Below are 11,019 nucleotides of genomic sequence, written 5' to 3'. Positions count from 1 at the left end.
TTTCTCTCTCTATCTTTCTCTCACCTCTCTCCCGGTTTCGGTCTTTGTGGTATTTTGTTCAGTCTCTCCCCCCCCCCCCCCCCCCCCCCCCACACACACACACACACACACACACATACACACACACACAAATGCAACTCCTTCACTTTTTTTTCTCACAGTTTAGATCTCACTTTCTCTCTCCTCCTCATCTCACATTGTTTCTACACTACTTTTATCCCCCTCTCCCTTTCTCCGAGTTTGTTTCAATCCCTGAAAAGCTGTGCTGTACCCCTTCATTTTCTCAGCTGTCTGTGTGTGTCACCCTAAATGAGTGTCTTGTCCCATCCTGCGGTCTGATCACCCACAAGTCTGTTGGTCAGTAAGCAGTCTGCCCACAGTAACCGGTCCTCAGGTTTGACCTCAGAGAGTCCAGTGAGCTGATACACTGACTAGCTTAATATTCAGATCACTGACTCTGAGAGAGGTCAGTGATCAACCAACCAACCAACCAAGGTCTGGTTTCACTTTTCATATGCATGTCATGCTCAATCAATGGTGATGAGATTGAGACTGTAATTTGGATCAATTAAATCACATTGTCATTCACTGCCACAGCAGCAGGGTCATGTGAAACACTCTGCATGAATGCCTAAAAGGTGAATATTTTTTATAGTGAAACCATATATATATATATATATATATATATATATATGCAGAGTGTTTTATGTTTAGCACTGTCACTTTTTTACAATTTAATCTTAAGACCCAGTGGTTGTCACAGTGATCATCATATCATCTAGTCCCCTGTACCGTCAAGGCACCTCTGAGATGTGCTTCTCTTTCCCAATGACTCTATCAGGTTAGAGTGGGGAGCATGAGCTGACTGCAAACACCTAGCCTACTGCACTACAAGCAAAGATTACAAACAAATCCCTACAAAAATGTGTTGCCATTTTTTTTCTCTGCTGCAGCTAAGTCTGCATACAGTACTCACTGGGCCCTCTGCTGGTTGTCAAAGGAAATGCAGATAAAAGATAAAATAAAGTCACCGAGATCCTTGTAGCATAGAGGAGCAAGCTATAACTGATGATCTCACTTTCAGAGGAACACATTTCATATAATGCCACATCTATACAGGCCCTTCATATTTTTCAGTTTAATTAAACTAATAGAAAGGTCAGTTTTGACTGAATAATTTATTGAGAGTAACAGCTTTGCTAAATTTCAGTCAACACCCTGCAGTGTTGTTTTCTCTCCTGTAGGACCCCCCCAGAATAGAGTCAATATCTGATATTAACACTTAGCTCTACTCTCAGGAAATGTGTTAAACATTAATGAGGCAGATAGGCTGTTTGTCATTTCAAGATCAATACTGGGATGCTGAAAGAGAATAATCTCACTACTTCATGGAATGAAGCAGATTCTGTGCTTCAATTTCTCGCAGGGGCACCTCATTACCCAAAAGGCAAAACCTGAAACATAGAGGCAATTAGTTAAGTGTGCTTGCAAAGGAGCACACTTATTGTTCTTCTTAAGTTTTATTAAGTGTGCTTGCTGAAAGCAGCACACTTATTAGGGGTCCAAGCAGAGTAGCTGCAGGACCCCTATTGTTTCTGTACCGTTCATTTTTTGTACCGTTCATTTTTTGCCAAAATTCTGTAAAAGTCATACTGCAGCCTAAACCGTAACTCCAAAACTCTTCAAATTTTCAGGTATGGTTACCAGTACCCCCCCTCTACCCATAACCCAAAATTTGGGGTACTGCACCCAAAGGTGGCGCTATTGGAAAAAAAAGTTAATTATGCTTATTTCTCCTTACCAGATTGACCTAGACTCAAAATTCTTTCATAATATTACCAGTACCCCCCCACTACCCATAACCCAAAATTTGAGGTACTGCACCCAAAGGTGGCGCTCTTGTCAAAAACGCTTATTTCTCCTTACCAGATTGACCTAGACTCAAAATTGTTTCATCTTATTAATCTCTACATTCAGATGCATCTTTTTCATCCTGGTCTTATGCTCTAAAAATGTTTACTTTTGCCACAATTTCAGATAAAAGCCAAACATCATAACATTTCACAGGCTTCAAAAATTATTAAATCTTCACCAAAATTCTCACAGACAATGTTTAGACAAAGCCTCACAAAAGTTATGAAAATAATTTGGATATGTTGTTCCATTTCAGAGATATAGGCCAATAAAGTTCGACCACTCAGCCCATTTATCCTATATCACCTATATTTCTATATGAGTATTTTTTTTTCTTGGATAACAACCATACAACCATCATTAGGTCGATACCATTAACAGTACACATTTTCAGATCTGTACTCTTTTTTATAAAGCCCTTAATTCTATTGTCAAATGTATGCTAGGAATTTTCTTGATGGTGTGTGTTTGCCTACACACATTTTCACCATGTGAATGTGACTACCCAATATTTAGGATCGTCAGTGGCTCAGTGGGATAATGCCTAGTGCTGGTGTTTGTTAGGTTGAGAGTTTGAATCCTGGTAGAGCTTTAGGAGCAATGTGCACTATTGGTCATTTAAGATTCACACCATTGAACAGCACCTGAATGACATCAGCCAATCAACATTCACACTCATCAGTTGCCAAGAATCAGAATGCCGGGACTCTCTATTACATTTAGGGGAACTTCTTTGTTTACTATTTTTCCTTCATCATTAAGTCTATCATATTTATATGTCATCCATTAGTGTTCTTCTCTACAAATGTCTAATTGCCCCAGAATTTCAAAAAGTTTTCAGGTGTACTCTTTCAGGAAAGCCCTTCATTTTATTGTCAAATGTATGCTTGGAGTTTTTCTTGTGTGTTTATCAACACACATTTTCACCATGTGAAAGTGACTGTGTAATGTCTATCACTGTCAGTGGCTCAGTGGGATAATGCCTAGTGCTGGTGTTTGTTAGGTTGAGAGTTCAAATCCCTATTACAGCTTTAGGAGCAATGTGCACATGCTATTGGTCATTTAAGATTCACACCATTGAACAGCACCTGAATGACATCAGCCAATCAACATTCACTCATCAGTTGCCAAGAATCAGAATGACGGGACTCTCTATTACATTTAGGGGAACTTCTTTGTTTACTATTTTTCCTTCATCATTACGTCTATCATATTTATATTTCATCCATTAGTGTTCATCTCTACAAATGTCTAATTGCCCCAGAATTTCAAAAAGTTTTCAGGTGTACTCTTTTAGGAAAGCCCTTCATTTTATTGTAAAAATGCATGCTTGGAGTTTTTCTTGTTGTGTGTTTACCAATACACATTTCCACCATGTGAATGTGACTGGCCAACAGGTAGGATTGACAGTGGCTCAGTGGGATAATGCCTTGTACTGGGGATCCTTAGGTTAAGAGTTCAAATCCCACTTGAAGCATTAGTGTTCGAATGCTGTTGGGTTGTGGAGGTTAGCATACTAGAATAGAATGCTGTTGGGTTGTGGAGGTTAACACACTATAACATTACAGCTACTTGTCAATATGGACTTGTAGTGCAAGGCAAGTATAACTGTATAATTATAGGCTGTTTATCTTATTGACTCCGACACAGCTGTAGCCTATAATTATTTGTTATTCTTATAATATTTGTCATTTCTTATACATATTTAGTCGGCTCTTCCACTTGACAGAACAACTCTATATCGGTTAAGGATGTCACGCATGAAACAATGCTGCAGAAACACGAAAATACGACTTTGAGTTTAGTAGGCTATAATTTTCAGTTCCTGTTTATCTATTCCACGATGGGTAATAATTTAAAGGAATCGTGTTGCAGTCTTGTAAATAGTGACCCTGCAAGATCCCTAGTCATTGCAAAATCATAGTCTGTGACTTAAAACTACTACTTGTCTTTAGATGTGAGAGGGTCTGAGACTGTAGTCTTTCAAAAATCTTTTCCAAATCTTTGCAAATCTTTCCAAAGTCTGTCAGTGTAAGGAGGGCTTGAGGTGAAAGTGCTGTGGAGAAATTGCAGGATTGTTTGGCTCTGCCACCTAACCACGCCCAGTTTACCTGCTGGGAAACCCTGTAGCTCCGGAGCAGGGGCTCAGACCAGGATAAATTGTTTGCTCGCCCTCAGTTCACTCTTTTGTTCATCTCAACCCAGCACTCCAGTGTGTCCTGCTCTGTGTGCGTCTTTGAGTTAACGTAAGTCATCACTTTAATGACCCTCACTATGACTTTTGTGATGTTTATCAGTTTGTAGAGTAGCTCTGCCATCATGTGTAAAGTTAAAGTCTTTGTTTGTTGGTTTGGTGTGTTGGAGTCCCATGTGAGATGATTAGGTGATGTTGGTTGACTTGGGATGTCAAGTATTGTTTAGTTGTACCTTATATAACCATATGATTTCAGTTTATTGTTCAAATGTCAATTGGTTTGTTTGTGAGTTGGGATCTGTACTGATTTACCCCATTTCAGTGATTACTCCATTTTCTGTTTGTTTCCTCTTTGATGCAGCACACATACAAGTAAAGAACAAAAGAAGAGATGAATTGAAACTCCAAAAAAGTTCACTTGTGTTGCACCGAAACCTGCCATCTCCGTGTCATCATTCCATACCATTGAGCCTTCTGACCGAGGCTCTGCCTGCTAGCCACACACTCACTCTACCTCGACCCACATCGGTTCTTACAGTTGGGTTGTGGAGGTTAGCATACTAGAATAGAATACTGTTAAGAATACTGTTGGGTTCAAGGGCGCAGCTACCCATTTTTTGAGGGGTATGCAACAGCAAATTGGCGCCCCCCCCAGCCCCCCGCCAAAAAAAAACAAAATAAAAACACACAAACAACTAAAGTAAAACAAAAGGCCAATAATTTACACTATTTTTTAATAAATTCTGCAAATTTGAACTTGAAGTATTGTTAAATGGTGCATTGTCACTTCAAGAGAGTCTAAACGGTTCTTGTAATGTCCTTTTGCCAGCTGTTGCTCACAAAGGATAAGGCTAATCCAACTCTAGCCTTTGTTTGCCACATTATCAGCACAATATTAAGCTATTAATATTAGGATTGTTAGGAAATGGAAACATGTAATGAGTTGTTGCTAGTGTGACATTTTTGTTTGCAGTTTGCCATTAAAAGTGCAGTATGAGCATGGTAGCCACCTAGCTATCTTAATGGAATAGGTTATGTTTCAATCGACATATGCTTAGCATACGCTAGTTAGTCTGTTAACATTGCAAGCCTCCAAGCACAGACGTCACACTTTAAATCCTATCTGTTGCTTTTCACCATCCACTTATTTAACTACTGTCGCATCCCTTGACATGCCATCTCATTTTCCCTCTTTCTTTTTTTATGTTTAGCCCCCGACAGTTTTTTTGCTGTATCCATCTTTTTCCATAGACGAAAACTCAGGCTCAAGGCGCCCCCACTCCCTTTTCTATGTCAAAATTCTATGATTGAATCTTATGACATAGGGTGCCTACTCTAGCCTGTTAGTCCTTTTTGCGCCACTGGTTGGGTTGTGGAGGTTAGCACACTATAACATTACAGCTACTTGTCAGGACTAGTACAAATACAATTCCATTCTGTGGGAAACACTGCCTTCCATTATCAGACCCTTCATCTTATCCATGACAAATGCATAGTCCTGTAGAATAGAGTATTGTTAGAATACTATTGAGTTGTGGAGATTAGCGCACTAGAATACTACTGTTAGAATACTGTTGGGTTGTGGAGGTTAGCACACTATAACGTTACAGCACAGAGTAATCCTAATTTTATGCATCAAATTTATTCCAATCCAACTCAAAAGTTTTGAACAACACAAAGTGAAGGTTTTATCCAGATCAAAACCAAGAATTGAATATAACCGCAAGCAGTGATTTACGGGGTCCGAGCAAAACGAACATGAGGTAGCATAGCTTTTTAGTTTTACATATGCTTTGATTGTTTGGGCCCAATTGTTCAAAAGAAACGTGATCGGATTTCGGTTATCGGATTTCAGTTACCGGATTTCGGCTATCGGATTGGATCAAATCTTTAAAATAGCTTGTTCAAAAGGAAACAAGGATCCTGAAATTGGATTAGATCACATAATCTATTCTTGGTTTTGATCTGGATAAAACCTTCACTTTGTGGTGTTCAAAACTTTTGAGTTGGATTGGAATAAATTTGATGCATAAAATTAGGATTACCCTGTGCTGTAACGTTATAGTGTGCGAACCTCCACAACCTAATAGTATTCTAACAATACCCTATTCTAGTGTGCTAACCTCCACAACCCAACAGTATTCTAACAGTAGTATTCTAGTGCGCTAATCTCCACAACTCAATAGTATTCTAACAATACTCTATTCTACAGGACTATGCATTTGTCATGGATAAGATGAAGGGTCTGATAATGGAAGGCAGTGTTTCCCACAGAATGGAATTGTATTTGTGGTGGTAGGTGAAGGGGGGTGGGGGTGGGTTCTGTGTTGGAGTCAATAAGATGAACAGCCTATAATTATGCAGTTATACTTGCCTTGCACGACAAGTCCTGACAAGTAGCTGTAACGTTAGTGTGTGCTAACCTCCACAACCCAACAGTATTCTTAACAGTATTCTATTCTAGTATGCTAACCTCCACAACCCAACTGAAGGAACTGTAGGGGGCGATTTGGGTCGAGGTAGAGCGAGTGTGTGGCGAGCAGGCAGAGCCTCAGTCAGAAGGCTAAATGGTATGGAGTGATGACACGGAGATGGCAGGTTTCGGTGCAACACAAGTGAACTTGTTTTGAGTTTCAATTCATCTGTTCTTTTGTTATTTACTTGTATGTGTGCTGCATCAAGAGGAAACAAACAGAAAATGGAGTAATCAGTGAAATGGGGTAAATCAGTACAGATCCCAACTCACAACAATAAACTGTAATCATATAAGGTACAACTAAACAATACTTGACATCCCAAGTCAACCAATATCATCTAATCATCTCTCACATGCGACTCCAACACACCAAACCAACAAACAAAGACCTTAACTTTACACATGATGGCAGAGCTACTCTACAAACGGATAAACATCACAAAAGTCATAGTGAGGGTCATTAAAATGATGACTTACGTTAACTCAAAGACGCACACAAAGCAGGACACACTGGAGTGCTGGGTTGAGATGACCAAAAGAGTGAACTGAGGGTGAGCAAACAATTTATCCTGGTCTGAGCCCCTGCTCCGGAGCTACAGGGTTTTCCAGCAGGTAAACTGGGCGTGGTTAGGTGGCAGAGCCAAACAATCCTGTAATTTCTCCACAGCACTTTCGCCTCAAGGACTTGAGGAGATTTAAGTGTACATTCGAAAATGAGAAACAATATAATAATAATAATTTTTTTAGGCATTATCCCACTGAGCCACTGTCAATCCTACATGTTGGCCAGTCACATTCACATTGTGAAAATGTGTATTGGTAAACACACAACAAGAAAAACTCCAAGCATACATTTGACAATAAAATGAAGGGCTTCCCTAAAAGAGTACACCTGAAAACCTTTTGAAATTCTGGGGCAATTAGACATTTGTAGAGATGAACACTAATGGATGAAATATCAATATGATAGATGTAATGAAGGAAAAATAGTAAACAAAGAAGTTCCCCTAAATGTAATAGAGAGTCCTGGCATTCTGATTCTTGGTAACTGATGAGCGTGAATGTTGATTGACTGATGTCATTCAGGTGCTGTTCAATGGTGTGAATCTTAAATGACAAATCCTAAAGCTCTAACGGGGATTCGAACACTCAACCAAGAAACACCAGTACAAGGCATTATCCCACTGAGCAACTAACAATCATCACATTGGGCACATTCACATGGTGAAAATGTGTGTTGGTAAACACACAAGAAAAACTCCAAGCATACATTTGACAATAAAATGAAGGGCTTTCCTGAAAGAGTACACCTGAAAACTTTTTGAAATTCTGGGACAATTAGACATTTGTAGAGAAAAACACTAATGGATGACATATAAATATGATAGACGTAATGATGAAGGAAAAATAGTAAACAAAGAAGTTCCCCAAAATGTCAGAGTGTCTCGGCATTCTGATTCTTGGCAACTGATGAGTGTGAATGTTGATTGGCTGATGTCATTCAGGTGCTGTTCAATGGTGTGAATCTTAAATGACAAATCCTAAAGCTCTAACAGGGATTTGAACACTCAACCTAAGAAACTCCAGTACAAGGCATTATCCCACTGAGCCACTAACAATCATACACATTGGGCTGTCACATTCACATGGTGAAAATGTGTGTTGGTAAACACACAAGAAAAACTCCAAGCATACATTTGACAATAAAATGAAGGGCTTTCCTGAAAGAGTACACCTGAAATCTTTTTGAAATTCTGGGGCAATTAGACATTTGTAGAGAAGAACACTAATGGATGAAATATAAAAATATCACTTAATGATGAAGGAAAAATAGTAAACAAAGAAGTTCCTCTAAATGTCAGAGTGTCTCGGCATTCTGATTCTTAGCAACTAATGACTGTGTATGTTGATTGCCTGATGTCATTCAGGTGCTGTTCAATGGTGTGAATCTTCAATAACCAATAGTATTCGAGCTAGAGCCTAAAGCACTACCGGGGATTCGAACTCTCAACCTAACAAACACCAGCACTAGGCATTATCCCACTGAGCCACTGACAATCCTACATATTTGGCAGTCACATTCACATGGTGAAAATGTGTTGGCAAACACACAACATCAAGAAAATTCCTAGCATACATTTGACAATAGAATTAAGGGCTTTATAAAAAAGAGTACAGACCTGAAAATGTGCACTGTTAATGGTATCCACATAATGATGGTTGTATGGTTGTTCTCCAAGGAAAAAAATGTACTCATATAGGAATATAGGTGATATAGGAGAAATGGGCTGAGTGGTCGAACTTTATTGGTCTATATCTCTGAAATGGAACAACATATCCAAATTATTTTCATAACTTTTGTGAGGCTTTGTCTAGACATTGTCTGTGAGAATTTTGGTGAAGATTTGATAATTTTTGAAGCCTGTGAAACTTTTTATGATGTTTGGCTTTTCTCTGAAATTGTGGCAAAAGTAAAAATTTTTAGAGCATAAGACCAGGGTGAAAAAGATGCATCTAAATGTAGAGATTAATATGATGAAAGAATTTTGAGTCTAGGTCAATCTGGTAAGGAGAAATAAGCATTTTTGACAAGAGCGCCACCTTTGGGTGCAGTACCCAAATTTTGGGTTATGGGTAGTGGGGGGGTACTGGTAACAATACTTGAAAATGTGAAGTTTCTAGGACTTATGTTTATAGGAATATAGGTGATCTAGGAAAAATGGCCTAAGTGGTCTAACTTTATTGGCCTATATCTCTGAAATGGAACAAAATATCAAAATTCTGAGACTGATAACTTTTGTGAGGCTTGGTCTAAACATTGTCTGTGAGAATTTTGGTGAAGATTTGATTATTTTTGAAGAATGTGAAACTTTTTATAATGTTTGGCTTTTCCATGAAATTGTGTCAAAAGTAAACATTTTTAGACCATAAGACCAGGGCCAAAAAGTTTAGAGATTAATATTATGAAAGAATTTTGAGTCTAGGTCAATCTGGTAAGGAGAAATTAGCATAATTAACTTTTTTTTCCCAATAGCGCCACCTTTGGGTGCAGTACCCCAAATTTTGGGTTATGGGTAGAGGGGGGTACTGGTAACCATACCTGAAAATTTGAAGAGTTTTGGAGTTACGGTTTAGGCTGCAGTATGACTTTTACTGCAGCTACGCTGCTCGGACCCCAATAATAGAAAAACGTAGAAACACAATGGGTGCCTTCGCAGCTTCGCTGCTTGGCCCCCAATAATCTGTGAATCTCTTAAACTCATATTTAGTTGCAAAAAGGACATAGACAACATATCAAATGTTGAAAATGACAAATTTGACTATTTCATGGAAAATATTATGTTAATTTTGAATTTGATACCAGCAACATCTTTCAAAAAAAGTTGGGACGGGGGTAACAAAATGCTGGAAAAGTTGTGTAATGATAAAGAAAACAAAAGGAAGAATGTTTCAAAAGGGTAACTGGCAACACGATTGGGTATGAAAAAGAGCATCCCAGAGAGGCAGGGTCTCTTAGAAGTAAAGATGTAGCGGTATTCATCACTCTGTGTAAACCTGTGTGCACAAATAATGACACAATGTCATTTTAATGCTTCTTAACATGAAATTGTGACGTATTTAGGAAGTTCATCATCTACAGGACATAATATTATTAAAACATTCAGAGAATCCAGAGAAATCTTTGCAAACAGGGGAAATAGCTGAAAAACAAATTAGATGGCCGTGGTCTTTTGGACCACAGATGGCATTGCATCAACACCAGACCTGTCTCCAGACCGGTCATTGTATGGGCTCAGGAAAACTTCTGATAACCATTGTCTATGTGCCCAGTTTGATACTCAATTCAAAAACTGCAACCAAAATGTAACAGCTAAAATTGTATTGAGACATGATACAGAAAATACCACCCTCTTATCTGGGCCTGAGCTTGTTTAAAATGGACTGAGGTAACATGGAAAAAGGTCCTGTTGTTAGACCAATCAAAGTTTGCCATTCTTTTTGGAAATCATGGACTCATCTGGGCTAAAGAGGAGAGGGCCTATCCAAGTATCCAACCTATCCAACTTGTTTTAGTGCTCAGTTCGAAACCCAACATCTAAGGAGGAGCAATAATGCCTACAGCATGGGCATCTTGCACATTTGCCAAAGCACAATCAATTCTGAATGATGTATACAGGTTTTGAGCAACATATACTGCCATCCAGGCAATGTCTTTTTCAGGGACGACCTTGAATATTTCAGGAAAACAATGCCAAAATGAATTCTGCACATATTTAAATAGTATTTCTCCATAGAGGAAGAGTTCAGGTGCTAAGATGGCCTGTCTGCAGTCCAGATTTGTCAAATTAGGTGCGTAATGGAATGAAAAACATGACTTAGAATACCCCATACTGTTAAAGCAACTGAAATCCTATATCGGGGAGTAGTGGGAGAA

Source organism: Alosa sapidissima, chromosome 8 (assembly GCF_018492685.1).
Source record: "Alosa sapidissima isolate fAloSap1 chromosome 8, fAloSap1.pri, whole genome shotgun sequence".
In the NCBI taxonomy this organism is placed as follows: domain Eukaryota; kingdom Metazoa; phylum Chordata; class Actinopteri; order Clupeiformes; family Clupeidae; genus Alosa; species Alosa sapidissima.
The sequence above is the reverse complement of the archived record's forward strand: the minus strand, read 5'-3'. Positions refer to the sequence as shown.